The following is a 19,998-nucleotide window of genomic DNA, read 5'->3' on the forward strand; positions in this document are numbered from 1 at the left end:
AAAAAAAAAAAAAAAGAGATACAGAAAGGGGGGGGAGAATAATAAGATAGACCTACACACACAAAGAGAAACACAGAAGAGACAGAGAAATGTACACAGGTATAGATTGACAGGTGTCTACAGATAGATAGCTACATAGACACGTATCTCCATAGATGTCTACAGACGTGCACATCATCTTGATTTCTCTCTATGTGGGAACTTTAATCACCTCTATTAAACAGTGGCTTCCTCCTATGATTCCATTTACACAAAACGTTTAGAATAGGCCATCTCACAAAGACAAAAGGTAGATTAGTAGTTGCCAGAGGCTGGGGAAGATGGGGAAAGGGAAGAAATTGCTAACAGCTATAGGGTTTCCATTTTAGGGTAACAAAAATGTTCTGGAATTACTGGTGATAGTAGTACAATCCTGAATATAATAAAAGCCACTGAATAGTTAGTCTCTAAAATGGTGAATTTTACAGAATGTGAATTGTTTCTTAACAAAGCTATTATTAAAAATAAAAAAGAATGGCTTCCTCTCCAGGTTGAGGTGAATTGCCTCTGGCAATTCCAAGTGTCCCGCAATGTGGCTGTTGCCGTGACAGGCTGACTCTTCTCCAGGGCCTGGTTGAACAAACAGAACAAAACATGTACAAAGGGGGAAAACGATTACTTTCTCAGTCCATTAGAAAAGGGGAATAATCACAGTGCATAGATAAGAGAATTCACTTCTATGAATATGACCAGTTGAAGAGAATGGGGAAATCACCACAGAACAATCAGCTGCTGGAAAGTTATCTATACCAGAATTTGCTCGCGCTCTCTCTCTCTCTCTATATATATATATATATATAATATATATATTATATAGGAATAATATATATATATTCCTTTTACTTGCTATATGTACATATATTCCTTTACTTACTATATATAATATAATATATATATATATTCCTTTTTACTTACTATATATACATATATATGTATACATATACCCAGAGAAAATATGGATGCTTCATGGGCATTGGACTTAGGCATATTAGTTTCATAATTCTACCAGTGATGAATTCCATGTCATCAGAAAGGTCATATCAATCCACATGGTGCCCAATTTTATTTCTGTAAATGTAATAACAATATAACCATCTGATCATAGTAAGTAAAAAGGAATACAATATATGCAAAATATGAAAGCACGTAACATCCATATACATATAGCCTATGCATAGACATAGTAGGTGCCTCATATGTGGAGTAACCACCTGGAGGAAACAACGGTGAAGCAATTGGCATGATCAAGTCCAAAACAGTGAGCACACACTGACACTCAACCAAAAAGAAAAATGAACGGCCACAGGAGCTGACTTCTCTATTTGTCTTCCTGACCAGTTGATTAATTAAGATAGACTTGGAGTTATCACTGTTAGTAAAGTCTAGAGCAGGGCACTGTAAGGGCGTTATAAATAATAGCAGTGATATGTTACAATTTCACATTTTATTAAATATTTTTATGTCTACTCTCTGTTTTTCTAATCCTTTCTCTATCTTGGGAAATCTCATTTATGCTTCAAGATTCAAGTCATGTGTCACCCCCTCTCTGAGGCATTTGCTGACCTTGCCACTGCCTCAGGCAAGATTAACAATGGTAACATACCCACACTTCTTGCATAGTATTTAACACATTGGTAGATTTTGCATACCATCCTGACCATATTATAAATACTATGGCAGTAGTCTGAAGTCCAGCACTGTAACCAGCAAATGGTGAGTGCTCGAGAACAATTATTTTAAAGCAAGAATAAAAAAATACATAGAGGATCAGTGCCTGGAGCCTGGTAGCAACACAAATGTATTTGTCATGTTCAATTAAATTTAGTTATCATAAAGGATATATGAGGTAGCTAGAACAGGAAATATATTCTCATTCTTACTAAGGAGGGAGGAGAGAGAGATTAAATGACTTGCCCAAAGAAACATTTTAAAGAAACAGTAAAGTGGAACTCACCAAGTAAATGTTCCTTCTGATTTTTAATTTGGTGCATTTTCCATTTCATTGCATTATATTAAAAGACACATTTTTAAAAACTCTACAACAAAGTGAAAATTTAGAGTCAGATCAATGGTTGATCAATATGGCTTCTTCCTTGTGACGTTTACCTTCCGTAAACTGCTCACATCTAGGCACTGATGTTATATATTTTTGTATTCTTACTTTAAAGTCGTCACTGCTTACATGGCCTTTGCCTCCTTGGCTCTTCTACCTTAAGAACTCTTGGAGTCTATTAGGAAAGGACAGGAAGACCTTGGACAAAGCCTTATGGTTTGGGAGAGAAAGGTTGTCCTGGATTTATGCTGGTTATTGGGTAGATATTTTGACTTGACCAAGGCCACCCAGCTAGTCAGGAAAGGCCAAGAACTAGAACCCATATCTGCCTTCTCCTAAGACAGTGCACTTTCTCTGACTGACACTCAGTGCTAGCCATCATCAGCTGACAGGCCCTCACATACAACTAAATAACTCTTCCCTTTTGTAAGAATAAGAGAGGAAACAGATCAGAAGGTAAATACAATTTCAAATGCCGTGAATTCACTTTCTACTTCTAGCCTATATGCTTAGTAGAAATGTCAGTAGTTATACTGATCTTATAACAAGCTGGTTCACGTTGGATCAAGTTCACGGATACTTTTTGGCCTACAAGCTAATCTAGGGTTGAAATTCCAACTATTGGCCAGAGGTCTAATACTTTAGAAAATGCTTTTCTGCTGTTGGGTTTTATGTTCTCATTTTTAACATTTTTATTCTTAAATTCTCTCAGAGAAAATAGTGTTGCTCATAATCACAGGGTCTCAGTAATTATTACCATTCCTTGTGACAATGAAAAACTGAAAAAATATAGAAAACATCTAGGCACTGATGTTATATATTTTTGTATTCTTACCTTAAAAAATTGTTCTTGAGCACCCACCATCTTGTTAATGACTAACCAAGGGAAGGAAATAGAAATGGTTACAAATTCTACCATGTACCAGGTATAGGTATTTCAACTTTATGCATTTGATTTGCATAAAACGGATATAATTCTTTCTTTTCCTAAGAGGAAACTGAGGCTCACAGAACATACTGATTTCTGCAATCTCAAACATCCAAAGACCTAGGGCACGAGGTAATCTCCAGTTATTCTCTAGTTGCAATTTTCCACTATTTTTCTAGCAGTGAACTTTATGAAGAGGAGCAATTCATCCAATTGTTTGTCCTGTGTCATTCATTCATTCCTTCCCTAAATGTTAATTGGGCTCTTTACTATATGCTGGCACTGTAGGGAATAAGTTTTTAAAAGATAAAAATCAACATACAATGAAAGGGAATCTTCTGAATGCCTTCCCAGATACTGTCAGGAAACTGTGTCCTAGCCCATTCCCTCTCAAAAATTCATGCCAGAATTTTGATTCTCACAGACTCCCTGTTACCATTGTTGACAAGACAAATTTGATAATAAGACATAAATGAACCATGTTTTAAAGAAATCTTAGATGTCTAATGGGTATATGCCCCCAACATTATTATTGATACTAACTTGGTGCATTTTTGTCAAACATGAACTTAATATGTGTTCACTCTTTCATGCCCTTCTCCCACCAAAACATCGTTCTGTCATTTAACTGTTTTATTTATTTATTTACTAGATCATAACTGTGTATATTACTGCATTTATGGAGCACAAGGTGCTGATTTTATATACAATTTGGAATGCTTACATGAAACTGGTTAACATAGGCTTCACCTCACTTATTTAATTGTTGTGTTAAGACATACTCTAGGGCAGCGCCCATAGCTCAGTGGGTAGGGTGCCAGCCACATACACCCAGGCTGGCCGATTCGAACCCAGCCTGGGCCAGCTAAACAACAATGACAATTGCAACAAAAAATAGCTGGGCGTTGTGGTGGGTACCTGTAGTCCCAGCTACTTGGGAGGCTGAGACAAGAGAATTGTGTAAGCCTAAGAGTTTGAGGTTGCTGTGAGCTGTGATACTCTAGCACTCAACTGAGAATGACAGAGTGAGACTCTGTCTTGGAAAAAAAAAAAGACATTTATGCTCTACTCTTAATATATTTGACTTGTACCCTTGTATTATGCACACATAAGTGAGGTCCCACCAATTACCCTCCCTCCACCCGGCTACCCCATCCCCTTACCTTGCCCTCCTCTTCTCTCCTTCTTTCTGGGCTATAGTTGTGTTTTATCGTTCATATGAGCATGTGGGTGATTATATATTGGTTTCATAATAGTGCTGAGTAAACTGTTAATGACAATACTGACTGCTAACTTTTTCTAAAGCTTTCTATATGCCATGCTAAATGTTCAAATATATCAACTCATGGAATCCTCACAAGTCTCTGAGTTAAGTATTATCCACTCTAGAAATGACATACACACTGAGTAATTTACTATAGATCACAGGTTGGCATAAAGGGAGGCAGTTTAGACTAGGATACATTTTCTACTACTCTACCACCCTGCCTTTTGAAGGTTCATTAATATTTACGTCACTTCAAGCACTTCATGAAGACAGATAATTCCTGTCTTCAGGGAACTGCTGTCCAGCTGGGATGACAGAGAAGGTAAGAGAATTATACACAGTATGACAAGTGTGAAGGTAGAAGAAATGTAAGGCGGAGTGCAGATACGTCTACTGGGCAATGGGCTGTTGGCTGAGAAGAGGTGAGTGTTATATAACCGTGTGGTAGCCTCTGCATGTGTGATAATCAAACACAGGTAGATACGTCCTTAGACCTGGGGTCTGGCTGTACATGGGTACTAGCTGTGAATAGAGAACAGAGAGATCATGGGGCAGCCTTTGGCTTGGCACTATGTAAGGAGGAGCTGTGCTGAGCTGGGAGGGAAGTGTAGGGCCGGGCTATATAGAGAGAGAAAGCTGCAGTTGTGGGACCAGAAAAATGGAGCCAGCAAATGAGAGGCAGAGGAGAAGTGGCCATGAGTCATCAAACAGGGAGCAGCAGAAAGAGGGGTGCTTTCTCATTACAACTGTTAATGCTGAACTTCAGCTGGAATAGTTCTCAGCGGCTTCCCCAAATAGGGTTCCTCATAGCTCTTGAAAAGAACAAACCCAATGTGATAATAATAATTTGACATAGGTCTGCACGTATAGTTTTTTGTGCTCCTTTTTTTCTATATTTTGCTTCAAACTGAAGCTACCATCTTCTTTCCAAGTTCATTGATATTTCTTAATGAAACTAATTTTATCCTATGATCATGGAGCAGAATAGTTGTAAGGAAGCATATGACCTAGTTTCTTTATTTTATAAATGATGAAAAACAAAGCCATAAAGCCTGCACAAGAACAGAAATCCTAAATATCTTGTGTGGAGGAAATAAAAATGAAGTATTATTATGAACTGACTGATGCCCCCGCCCACCCAAATTCATATGTCAAAGCCCTGACGTCTAGGACCTCAGAATGTGACCGTGTTTGGACATGAGGCCTTTGAAGAGGTGATCAAGGTAACATGAGGCCCTTGGGTGGGCCATTATCCAATCTGACTGATGTCCTTATGAAAGGAGGAAATTTGGACTTTAGAAGAAACATCAGGGATGTGTGTACACAGGGGAAAGACCACAGGAGGACGCAGTGAGAAGATGGCCAAGGAGAGAGTCCTCAGAAGAAATGAACGCTTCTGGAAACTTCTAGCACACAGGACTATAGGGAAATAAAGTTCTGTTGTTTACCAGTCTGTGGTATTTTGTTATGGCAATCTTAGCAAACTAATACACGCTTGTGTACTTTTATATTTATACCCAAATGTATTGCTCCCTTCTGTCTCCCTCTCTCTGTCTCCCTCCTTCTCCCTCTCTCTCTCTCTCTCTAATATAAAAAGCACTTTCATGCTTGTTATTGTACTTGAATTCTATAGCATCCGTGTTGAGAAGGGAGGTCGATGATCAGCTTCATTACGTGGATAAAGAGACTGAGGTTCTGAGCTCCTAAATTGCTCCCAGATACTGCTAGAAATAGCTAGAATAGAATTTGAATCCAAGTTTTCTAATTTCAAACCTAAAATCGTCTAAACATAACCAAATTATCTCTCAGCACAGCAAATATTTGTGGAATGAACGGCATAAACATGAAAGTCAAAAAGAGAATATACAGAGTGGACTTAAAGTTCATGGGCAATTTATTACTATTTTACAATTTAAACTATTTTAAATGGCACATGAACTGTGTGTCCATCCAGGATATTAAACTGGCTAGAAAAGAGAACTAAAAAAATTAAATAAAGTCAATCAATAAAATATGACATCAATCATAGAAAGCCAGTAAAGTAAAACCCTCTAAATCTAAAGCTTGTGCTGTTTGTTTGTTTGTTTTTGTTTTTTAAGATGGAGTCTCACCTGTTGCTCAGGCTAGAGTCCCGTGGTGCCATAGCTCACAAAACCCTCAAACTCTTGGGCTCAAGTAATCCTCTCATCAGTTGCCCAACACAATGTCCAGCTAGTTTTTCTATTTTTAGTAGGGACCAGGTACCGCTCTTGCTTAGGCTGGTCTTGAACTCCTAAGCTCAGGTGGTCCACCCACCTTAGCCTCCCAGAAGGCTAAGAGATGAGCCTCTGCTCCCGCCTAAATCTAAAGCTTGTTAGCACAAGTATCAGCGGTTTTATTTTTCCAGGGACTTGTACTTCCCACTTTGTCTTTTAAAGCAAGTGGAAAGAGTTCCTGGTAAGACCTGCTAATGTGTTTTCTGCTTACTGGCAAGATCTATTAACATATTATTGCTTCTCCTGTCTTTGTGTGGTTTGCTGGGGCCACAGCATCAGAAGACTTCTCTGAAGTATGGTGGTTCTTTTACACCGTGCAGATTTTTTTTTTTTTTTTTTTTTTTTTGCTACAGTCCTTATAAGAGGGCAGTGTCATTGCTCCACTGATAATTTCAAAGAGCAAATTCTTTACAAGGCATGTCGTCCTTTCTTCTTTGGGAAAGAAGTGCTTTGCTTGTGTGTGCCAAGCACTGTGCTTCTCATCACTGACGCCAACACAGCCACAAGCAAGGTCACCTCATGTGGCTCCGTCTCTAATGCTCCTGACTGTGAATGTGAAGCTTGCCTCCTGTACATAAATCCATGATGAAAAAGACCATATGCTGTTATATATCAACATAAATTTCCCAAACAAATGTTCATATCTTTGCAGACACAAGGCTTCTGTTCCTCCATCCACAGTAGGGAAATAATATTTTTATGTAGGCATACGGTAATAAGACCTAGTTACCTTCAAATTCTTACACTTGGAGTTCACTGCCAACTGTTTCCTGCTCCTCCACCAACAGGTGCTCTAGCATAAACCATTTGGGTGAGGAGCTGAGAGCCCAAAATGCTGGGAGCTGGGGAACGTGAAGAGCAGTTCTTCAACTAGAGGAAATGGCCCAGACCCCAGCCCTTTACTGACAATGCTAGCAGAGAGGTCGTGACACAGGACAAGTCACATAAATCAGCAAATAGCCTCAAACACGGTTCACTGCTCAGCTTTCTCTCAAGTTGGACCTAAGTGAAGCCTGTGGAAGCCAGTTCAGCTACGTCTGAAATGGAACATGAGGGTCATGCCTTCAGTGGCTCCCAGATATTCTCTGAATTGAAGGGAAAGTTTCAGAGGTGACACAGGCAATGTGGTCAAGTTGAAGTTTTTGGCTTTGGAAGTTGTGTACCAGCCACGGGAGCTGTGAGTCAGTCACTTAAACTTCCTTTATCCCCACTTTTCTCCTGTGAAATGTGGGAGTGGTAATAGCATCTCCATTTGTTTCACAAGTCCTAATTTATGCAAACAGAAACCAATTCTTCTCTTAGAAGTAAGAGTGTCTCAGAGTCATCCTAATTCCAGGGATCAAGGACTCATACATTAAAGGCACAAGGTGTGTTTGTTTTATACGTACAAAAGTACTTCCATCTACGTGGAAATGTCAGAGCAAAGTGTGTCTGGGTTTTATGACCAAAAAGAGAGTTTTAGAAGTTTTAATTGTGTATCCTTTCACAGAAGCTTTACTTTTTAAAGAGCAAAATGTCAATTATTATGGATAAAGCTGTAATGGGAAAAATGTTTTGGACTTGAAGACAGAAGCGAAGGGTGGGGAGGAGGCCGAGTCTGCTTCCCAGTATTTCTGAAAGGGAACGGATTTCTATTTTATGGGCTGAAGTAGAAACAAAGAAAAAGAATATCATTCCCTATAATTCCTGAATTTTTGCTTCTTCAACTCACTGATCAAGTCAACTGCCAGTGGGTTGCCTCCCTTGAGTGAAAGGTCTGTAATTTGGCCAGACAATAATGCTCTCTGAGGGGTTCTTCCACTCGGAACACCCTCTGCTCCTGGGATAGTGGCAGGTACTTCAGCTTTTAACCCCAGAAGCAGGATGGACCATTCAGGTGTTCTCTTGAGGGGCATCATTCATGTGAGGGTCTGTGTGAACAGGACTCCCCACCCTTGATCTGTAAAGTCCATCCGAATCCCACTTCACCTTATGCAGAGGCATGTAGTCTGATGCAGTATCCCAGAGGTTATGAAATGAACCCAGAAGACAGCATAAAAACACTTACATTAATGCAGTGTCTGCAATACAAAAAGTCCTCCCATTTGTACAATATGAATCAATCAATAAACTCCCACACTGAAAGCAAATTCCAGAAATTAAAGTGGCATTTTAATTAAAGTTCCAAAGAATTCAAGTCCAAACCCTCCCTCTCCTAAATTTCTTTTTCTGTTCAACTTCAGTAGAACGGAGTTCAATTCACATGGGTTGTTTGGTAGCTGTAGTTTCTGAAGCTTTGAAGTTGTACAATTAGAACCCCAATTTTCTCACGAGCATCCCCTTTCAGTCTAAGCATTAATGAGATACAGAAGACCATTTAAGCACCAGAACAACATGTAAAAATTTTTTAAATCCCCAGTCTCCAAACAGATATCCTACACAAAATGCTGTTAGCTGGACCAGGCACATAGTATACTTTAGAACCTTGTTACTGTCAATTAGCTGAAGACTGTGGCAGAGATTTGATTTTATTGCATGGAGGACAGGAAATTACATGTAGCTCATGGGGTAGTGGGATGGAAAGAGATGAGATCTAGAAAGATGAAGACAGAGAAACAGAAGTATATTATGTTTACAATACTAAAACAAACAAACCAACAAAAACTACAAGAGGGACTCTACCTAACAAATGCAAATGTGGTAACCTAGTTGTTTGTCCCCTCACATTAACCTGACATTAAAACATAAACAATTTTTTAAAAATTATAAAAATAAATAAATAAATAAAATGTGGATCTAAACCTACTGGGATCTGATGTCCCTTTGACATCAAAAGGATTCATATGATGTAGAATGGGAAATTTTGGTAGAATTCAATTCCAGACAACTTTAGGATAGATTCCTTGCATGACTGATTATTTTTTGAACCCCTCAGTGCCTATATAAGTGTTACCACACCTTAGGTAGCTTTCAAATATTCCTGGCTAACAACCTTTATAAAAATGTATCTGCATTTTGGGCAGTGCCTGTGACTCAAAGGAGTAGGGCACTGGTCCTATATGCTGGAGGTGGCGAGTTCAAACCTAGCCCCAGCCAAAAACTGCAAAAAAAAAAAAAGTATCTGGGTTTTAACAGTTTTCTGAAGCCCTTAAGATTACATTCAAAATTCTTCACTTATTTATTAACCAAGTTTGCTGACGGATCCATAGCGTTGAGAATCCTGCACATGGTCACTAACTCTCCAGGCTCATATGCCCCTCACCACCCCTCCTCAATGTGCTCATGGCCAGGCCTCCCACTATGTCCCCGACTTACCATCACCTGCCAGGCATTTGACAATTGCTCATGTATCAAATGCCATTCAACCTTAATATTTATGCTCCATTTACTAATGAGGAAACAGGCTTAAGGTATACAAAGTAACAACAGAAGATCACACGATTGGTAAGGAAATGTGCGAAAACTTGAACTCAAGGTCTGAACGACCCACTCTGAAGGGAGCTGTAATAGCTGAGGTTTGACACCAACATCCTCGTTGGTTCTTTCTAAATATCACCGTGCCCCTCAGTTCATATACTCCACATGGTAATTATATGTTGTTACAGCACACGGTGCATCACATGTAGAACGGAGAGTGAACACATTGGAATTCTTGGCAATGTAGTAGAATCGTCACCAAAAACACTGTCACTATGGAATACATTGATACTCTCTAGAGTAAGGGAATAGAGGGTGACTCAAGTTGCCTATTCCTACAACAGTGTGTAGAAGGAGTTGATATAAGGAAAAATGGGGATAAAAATAGTCCTACCACAAAATATGTTTTGTTTTCCAATAATAGAGACCTAGAACGTTTTCCAAACTTCCCAGGTAAGCAGGAAGTCAGACAGTGCTGTATGTAAATGTATGCAAATGCATGCAGGTGCGTCCTCCTGTAGCTCAGATTTTGAGCAAAGTCTTCTTCGTTGGTATGAAATGAGATGCCTGTTTGTTATCTGAGCCTGATAATTTAACAAGTGCTTCTTACTCACCTTCCCAATTTGTATACCAATTCCAATCTGCTCTCTTGCACTTTCAAATTCAAACACAAGTGCATTATACTGGATACTAGGGAAAGTCAATAGAGGTTACTATGAAGAATATTTTAAAAGGAAATGTGCTGCCTCTGACTGCTGATCAGAATAATATGCAACGTTCCACTTTAGTTCCTTCAGTGGAGGAGTCATGTGGGTCAGTCTACACATTGGCTGGGGAGTGTATTATTCCTGCCAAATTAGCCAGTTGAGATGGGAGCATTAATTTATTTGAGCAGACGTGTATCTACGCAGCTTTAAGAAAACAGCCATATGCCACTCTAGGAAGTAACATAACAAAGAAAGCACAATTAATGCCAGACCCTACCCTAGAACTGTTGACAAAGATCATGGAGAAGGTTCTTCAACCTTATTTTTCAGTGGCTTTTTTTTTTTTTTTATTGTGATGATCTTCTAGACCAGTCTGTTCCAATACATAATGTTTTAATTTAGGGCAAATGATTTGACATTTTATATTAGCCCTGGGTTTTCTTTCCCCTGCAATGGGTTTTGAGTAGAGGTTTTAGAGCATAGCGGTAGCTTCTTGTACTTAGACTCTTCTCCCTTCCCCAAGACCTTGTGGGAAGGGCCCCTTAAGGGGGTCCAAGCCGGCAGTGGAAGTCAGGTATTAGTGAACTCCCCTGGCCAAACGCTATCTTCCATACGTCTTAATGAGGTCACTTCAGTCCCCCTCAGCTTTCTAAGCCTGCTTTTCCCAGGGTTAGCAACATTATTTTTGTAAAACATGTATTTTACTATAAATCCAGTATATACAAAACATTCAGAAATACAGAAAAGAAAGAAAATGGAAAAACTTTTATTGGATCACTCCCAAATAACTACTGTTAATATTTTCGGTGCATTGATCACTGGCTATGATTTTACGCCTACCTTGTTCAATGTAACCCATACTATTTTTGTGTTAATATGATCTTAGAAGCATTTTTCTTATTATTATAAATTCTTTTCAATACAACTTTTAATGGCTACAGTAATGGAGAATATTAGAGTCTAAATATTTTCAGAGAGTTGGGTTGTTTTCAATATTTGCTATGACAATAAATAAAATGTTGCCATATAGTACTGAGATATACCTGCTGGTACTAGCTGCTTTTGCATCTTCCAGACTATCTATTGCTTCAAAAGCATATATATATGTATATATACACAACATATATACCAAATATATTTATATATTTAATGCAAATGGGCTCATGATAACCATATTCTATACTGTATTGATAAAAGTATAAATGAGCAGTATAATTTTCATAGGCAGTGTATTTATTTTATGGTTATGAGCACAGATTCTAAAGCAGGAGTCCTCAAACTTTTTAAACAGGGGGCCAGTACACTGTCCCTCAGACTGTTGGAGGGCCAGACTGTGGGCCCTGGGACGAGTCGGCTGCTAAGCAGGACAGGCAGTTGTAGCAAAAAGACCCGGCGGGCGGGATAAATGTCCTAGGTGGGCCGCTTGTGGCTTGCGGTCCATAGTTTGAGGATGCCTGTTCTAGAGACATGTTGCCTGAATTGAATTCTGGCTTTGATCCCTAAAATCTTTTGCAATGTTGAGCATAATAATTAACCTATAGGCAGCTCAATTGCTCATCTGTAAAATGGGTATGATAATAGTACCTAATTTATAAAATAATCATAAAGATTAAATGTCACATAGCATAATACAAGTATCTGTTAGTTTTTTTCATTTCATTCATTTTTTTTTAATTGAATGGTAACTATGTACATTAATGCACTTCTGGGGTACAGTGTGGGGTTTTCACATGCAATCTGAAATACTTCCATCAAACTGGTCAACACAGCCTTCATGTCATTTTTTCAGTTACTGTTTTAAAACGTTCGCATTCTACTCTTAGAAAGATTCACTTGTACCCCTATAAGATAAACCTCAGAAGTGATCCCTCCAATCCCCCTCCCTCCACCTCATTTCATTCTTTTTAATGGCAGTATACTATTACATATTATGAGTATTATTTATGAGTATTTATTATGAGTATTTATTTAATTCATTGACATTTACATTGTTGTCAGTTACAGTTATTTAATGTAAAACGTCAATAAACATCATTATAAATGTATCTTTTAGATGTGTGAACCCATCGGCTATATCTCCAGTCCCTAAATTTCTAAGGGAATTGATAAACTTTGCTATGATCACACTAATTGCACTTCAATATTGCTTAGTCTTCAGCCAACAATGGTTTTATCAAACTTTTCATTCTTGGTTAATTTATGAGGTTATAGATATTATTCTGTTTTAATTTGCATCTCCCTAATTATGCATGTGATTAAACATCTACTCATGGATTTTAAGGTCATTGAGAATATTTTTTAAATTTTTTCTTGGAACTGCCGAGTTGTGTCCTTTGATCATTTTTCGAAACTTGACTTGTTCTCTTTTCATTTATAACAGTATGTTTTAAATAGAGTAATTAGTGTTTTATCTAAAGTGCTAAAAAATTCTCAGTTAATAATTTCCTTTTAATTTGTTTATGGTACTAATTTCTATGTACAATCTATTTTTATCCGTATGGAGTCAGATGTAGCTATCAATTTTTAAAATAATTAGAACGCTGTAATTAAAATAGAGCCTTCCTCACAGTGAAATTATTAGTTGTTATGAGTAATCTAAGTTTAGTAAACAAAAATATTAGCCACTGTACCATCTTGTGCTTCTGTGTTTTTTATGTATATATTACATATGTATCCATCTAGAATTCATGTTTGTAAAATAATTAATGTAGAGATTTAAATATATTTCTTCCAAAACTCTTTGCTATTGCTGTCTGGAATAAGAATATTCACATTTAGGACATTTTGGATTCACTCTTCTCTTTTTATTATTCTCTTCTTGTTCCTGATTAATCTACTTTTAAGCTTAGAAAGTCTTCTATGTCACTAAGATTTTAAAAAATTACAACCAATATTATTTTCTCTTATATTACATGCAGATCTTCAATTCAGTAGAAATTTATTTTGAAAGATGTGATATTTCTAAGGCCCTGGACAACATATATTTATTAGGAATCCTTCACAGTTTCTTATACATGATCAATTCTTAGTTTTTATTTCCAAATTTAACACAATTTTTTCTGTAAAGTATTTTATATTGATTATTTGAATGGGAAGGGCCTTTGGGTAACATGGATGGATGGGGAGGTCTCAAGGGACTGGTGTTATAGGGCTCTTCTGCTTCAAATTCAGACTGATACATTTTGAGAAATTCACCAAAAATTTTAATATGAAACAATCCATTAATGTATGATATAAATGTTAATACATCAAGATATATAACAATGTTAATTTATTTCATCTATTTCATCAATACATTTACAAATACATTATATTTAAATTTACTTATATTTTATTTGTATTACATTATTATATTCATATAAATATTATATCCGTATATGGATCAAGCATTACCTATCTGCAAAGGATACATTTATTCTGTAAAACATGATTGTCAAGCTCCAGAAACAATGCTCAGGAAATATTGCTCTTTAATCAAATACCAAATTTGAGGGACTCTGTTGCTGTAGTTGCTTTTATGTCTCTTTGAATACGAGCTCCCACTCCCATAGTAATGCTGAAGCCCTGGCGGATGGAGGGACACAGACACCTTCTTACTCTTTGTCTCTGTTTGCTGAAGCTTCGTGCACTCCCGTTATCTTCTGTAAGACGATTATTTCATGAGTTAACTCTCAGTGCACATGATTACATGGGAAGTCCTTTGACTACCATCTACCTGCATCTGCCTTGCATGGGTACCCAAGGATACCTGGCATGTGAAAGTCACCCATTCACTCACTGGATCGTTCATTCAAAAAGTATTTGTTAAACACCTACAATGTCAGAAATTGTGCTCAACATTGGAGATTAACATGGTGACCTGAACACACAGCCTGCCTTCACGCAGCTCCCAGAAAGAAACAGCGAGGAAGCAGGGGATAACAAAAAGCAGAGAGACGGGTCAGAAATGAGCCCAAACTGCAGGCAGGTCAGTGCAGCCACCCCAAGGGAGGGAAGTGGGTGCTGAGACTGGAAGAATGAGTGGGGTTCAGAGGGGCAGTCTGTGTGTGCCAGAGGCTTGGTGGTGGGCTGGTTATAACAGTCTGCCAAGTCCCAGCAATGGCGAAAGGGAAGGCTACAGAACAACACACGTTTCTTAATTTCTCAACGTAATTGTTTACCTATTAAGGATCCTCCCACAACCGTTTGCTATTTATGTTTCGGGACGTGTTGCATTGAGCACTGGTAATTCTTAACTCATACATGTCTATCTCACCAAAATCACTCTTAGAAGAAGAAAGAGGACATGAGGGAAGCACTAGAGGCTGGATGACACTTGATGCTTACAGCAGTTCTGTTGGGAAAACGACTTTATAAATAAACTCAGAAAGCCAAAGATTTCACAGCTAGTGCATGACCCAGTCTGAATACAGGTCTGTCTGGACCACTTCAAATTCCATATTTTTTCTCCTGTAGCACGACTGATCTTTTGTGATTTTAAATGGTGACCCAGTGCCCCACCCCAGATTCTAGGGACACTCTCATTTCAGTCTGCCTCATTTCATTGGATAGATATATGAAAACAAACAAACAAATTAAGTAGCCGTGTTCTTTTACATTATAGCTTAGTATTTGAATTTTTACAAAATGAAATGTTGAGGAAATAGAAAAAGTTGTCTGGGAATGTATGATAATTCTATAAAGATTTAAAAAGACACTCTATGATATGTCTTCTTTAGAATTTATCATTTTTTCAAAAAAAAAATTGTTCACTAAAAGTGATTAAAACATGGGCTAACCCTTCTGCAAGCTCATTTCTGCCTTCATCAATTAGAATCACCTTTAGCTGCTTTGGCAGAAAGCTGACTACAGTAGCTTAATTCAATTGGAGGAGGTTTTATTTTTCTCTGGTAATAAGACATCTAAGGCTGGAGCAGGTGTTCAAGGAAGTCACTGGGATTCCAAGATCGTTCTGGCTTCCATGACTGGAAAATGGCGACTGGACTGTTAGACACTGAGACTGAATTTTAGGCAGGTGTGGAGGGAAAACCATAAGGCTGATGCTCTTGATATATCCCCCTCTTATCAAGGTAACACAAACTCTTCTAGAACACCCACTTCGTGGGCTTCCATTTATGTTATATGGCCATGAAAAGATGTAAGACAGCCTGGGATATCAAGCATTTCTGCTGGGCGAGGTGCTATCTATACGTGTATTACATGCCAGGTTCTCTTCATTAGGAAGAAATGGAGAATAGATACTCACACTGCAAAAAGAAGCACTGAGAAAATCATCCAAACTTCAAACAATGCTACCAGTCTCAAATATGAGTGTAAATCACTGCAACAGTGATAGATGGTTTTGTTTATTTGTTCTTAAAGACAGCATGAAAGACAAAGAACCAGAGAAAAGAGAAGAGGTCTACACCTCTTCTCTACAACATCTACATATGTTCTGGTTCTTCCTAGCGGTGTGATCTTACAACATTCCTGTAATCTGTCCTCTCAGGCAAATGATCTCACATCAGTACACCTGGGCAGCAGCAGTTCGCAGAAAAGAAGACATGAGAGGGCGATGAAGGGATGCTCACCCTCATTAGTAATAAGGGTAACAAAAACTAAAACTGCAGCCGAGACATCACTTTGCAAATATAAGACAGGCTAAAACCAAAGACTGACAATATCAAGTGTTGACAAGGATGTAGGGCAGAAGTTAGCAAACTCTATCTATCCCATGGGCCAAATCTGCCTGCCACGTACCTCTGTACAGCTTGTCAAGCCAAGTGTTTTTTTACATTTTTTTAATGAAAAACTTTTAAACGACTATTAGCCTTTCAAGGAGAATAGTTATTCAATGTTCTCACTTGGTGCTAAAGCTAAAATATTTACTACTTGGCACTTTAAAAGTAAGAGCTTGTTAATTTCTAATATGAGGCACTGGAAATCCTCCTATGCTGCAGGTAAGAGTGAAAATGGTACAACCACTTCTAAAAATAATTTTATCTATCTTATAAGATAACAGATCTAGTGGTACCTTAGAAAAACTCCTCTAATTCTATTAGCATTTCCAATTTGTAGTTGGGAAAAAAAAATGGAACAGATTCAAATATCCACCAACAGAATGGAGGAATATCAGTATATTACTCAGTGTAGACACCAATAAAGACAAAACCCATAAAAAGGCATTAAACTAATTACAAGTTCAGGAGTAGTTCTGTGCAGTAGAAATAGGATGCAAGCCCCACAAGTGAGATGTGTATTCAATGCTAAAATTTCTATCAGCCTTATTTAAAAGAAACATGTGACATTAATCTTAGTAGCATATTTATATTTCACTTAAAGGAATATATTTACCATGATTATGTCAACACAGAGTCACTATGAAAATATCAGTGATACATATGAAATTATTTTTTGCACTAAATCTTTAAAATGTGCTGTGAGTTTTACACATACACACATCTCCTTTTGGACTAGCTACTTTTCACAGTGGCCACGTGTGGCTAGTGACTGTCATATTGAACAACACAGTTGGAGAAAATAGGAAAAGTGTAATTCTATTTACATCTCATCTTTTTTAAAATTAAATCATAGCTGTGTACATTAATGCAGTCATGGGGTACAATGTGCTGGTTTTATATACAATTTGAAATATTTTCATCAAACTGGTCAACATAGCCTTCATGGCATTTTCTTAGCTGTTGTGTTAAGACGTTTATATTCTACACCTAGTAAATTTCACATGTACCCTTGTAAGATGCACCGTAGGTGTGGTCCCACCAATTACCATCCCTCCACCTGTCCTCCCCCCTCCTCTTTTAAGTTTAGAAAACTAAATCCTATATTATTAAGGGATACATGACATTTGGCAAAACTACAAAGAAAAGCAAAAAGTCATAAACCTGAGATCCAGATGGCCGTGACCTCTGGGATGGAGGGACACACTGCTCAGATGGAGGGCCAGTTCCTGGACTTGCAGGGGTGGTGGTGATGTTGTTTTGTAAGTTGGATGTGGACATTTGGATTTTTAAAAAGTTAAATATGAGTTACACTTATTATTTTGAAGCTATTCAGTCTTCCATAAAAAAAATCTCAAAAATAAATCCCTGCACCAGGTACTTACCTCTGAGAGATGCTGTGATGTGACTGCTAAGAAAAATTTCTGAGCAGTAAAACTGTGTATAAACCAAGGCTAATTCGCATCTATTATTGTTCCTTATAATATTATAATTGAAAGGTCCATATGTGCAGAAGTTGCCACAAGGTGGGGACTTTTAATAGAGAGAACTGAGCAATATAAGAGTCTGTAAACTGTTGGTTGATACCCACGAAACAGAAGAGGAGTCATGAGGAAAAAAAATCAATAAGGAAGAAAGGAATCTGTGTAAGTGGCAGCAGAGACATGTGGAAGTCTTGAAGGGTGACCAGCTGTTGCATCTCTGAGATTTGTCAAAAAAGACTTGTGGGGGAGAGTCAGTTGACAGGAAGCTGTCGCAAAGGACTGCGAGAGGGATCTGAAAGTGACACCCTCGGGGTGGGCTGCAGAGCCCGAGACTATACTGGGAAAGAGCCCCGGGCAGATGCGGCGCTGAAGCAGGTCCTGGGCGGCTGCACAGGCTGTCTACAAAGAGCTAGAATTGGCAGCAGGAGCGAGCGCTTGGCAGAATCGAGGCGGCTTCTTTTTCTGGCTCTGCCACTCTCCCATCTTACCGTTCAGTAATTGGCTTGAGGCAGAAGAGATGATCTCTCTGAGGTTTGTTTCTCTCTCCTAAGACGGGCTGAAGAGAGCAGATGTGTGCATGGCCTCACAGTCGGAGCAGAGAGCTGTGTAGGTAGCTACGGGTGGGCCCTCCTGTGACCTGACTCCCACTCTCTGTGTGCAGGAAGGCCAAGGAGATACAGGCAGGGCCTGGGACCTGTCCAGGGCTTCCCACAGGGCTGCTGGTGAAGCACTATATTCAGAAGGGGGTAGAAACTGGTGCCCCTTTGGAAGATCACATGTTTACACAGCTACTAACCCAGCAGAAACTGGGTGAAATTTTGTTCCAGCTGGGGTTTGAGAGAACTTCAGTGACCACGCCAAAAGAGAAGAAATAAAAATACTTCTTTGATTTTTACTGCTAAACTTGCATGATAGTTTTGAAAATCTGTGCAAAGATGCCTGCAAGACAGGGGTTGGAGTTCTTTGGGAACGTTCGTTCACAGCATCTGTGAGGCGACTGACTTTCTGACGGATGACAGGTCTGCATGCTGAAGTTTAGCGCTGACCCTCCGCCAGCTCCCGCCTGCCAGTCTCCTGCTTCTTGGTGTCCCTCACAATGGCTAGGAAAGTGTTCAGATCAAGGCAGGCACCCAGTGAAAAAAAGAGTTGGTAACATTCCTATATGAACAGAGCAAATATGTGCTGTCACCAGGAATATTTGATAAGCCCCACCGTGTACCACTTAGGAAGCACGTGACACACAATTTCACTCAACCTTCACAGCCTCCCTGGGAGAGAGAAATCATCTCCCCATGTATGGATGAGGATACTGAAGCTCAAAGAAGAGTGCCTCATCCCTAACCATCCATTAGATTGCCAAGTTCCACTACGTTGTGCTGTCTGTTGAGTTTATTGCATCTAATTTTTACATGCATCTAATGTTATCCTCACTAGTCTGAAGAAAATGCACTTGTAATATTATTCTTGTTTTATTAGAAAGACAATGAGGATGAGAAAGGTTATTTTGAAAAACCAGTTCCTTACTGACACCTCACAGCGTGTCAGGCAATGTTCTAAGCACTCAGCATTTGGGCAGCACCCTCACAATAACATTCTGACATTGGTACAATTTATTATCTCCTCTTCTTGAATGAGGAAGAAGAGGCACAGAGAAGTTAAGTAGCTTATTCAACATGATCCAGCTGGTGAAGAGTTAAACTGGAAATCAAGCTTGAATCATCAGATTCTAGTACTCCAAATCCTAACACAACACCATACCTAATATACATCAAATACAGTACAGCCTCTGTTACTTGACCACTCAAGGGACTGTAATAAACTGGTCAACATACAGATGTGGTCAACATAAGGAACTAGGCCAACTGTACTGATATGTACACGTGGTGCGTGTCTGGTCTGTGAAAATCAGGTCAACTTGAGGAGGTGGTCAACTGTAGGAAGGTGGTCAACTATGGAGGTTCTACTGTATTTTCAGGTGAAGAAGTGACCCTTGATACTTGAGAGAAAGAGACCTAATTCATAACTTTCCCCCTCCCCTTCTTCTATACACACACTCCTGTCTTAAACCCATCTCTTTACAGTAAGCAGTAAAGAGATACAGGAGAACTGAGAGAAGAAAGACGATAGGACCCAAGAACTTGACCATGTCCAT

This window comes from Otolemur garnettii, unplaced genomic scaffold (genome assembly GCF_000181295.1).
Source record: "Otolemur garnettii isolate 467f Iridium unplaced genomic scaffold, OtoGar3 scaffold00066, whole genome shotgun sequence".
Classification (NCBI taxonomy): Eukaryota; Metazoa; Chordata; class Mammalia; order Primates; family Galagidae; genus Otolemur; species Otolemur garnettii.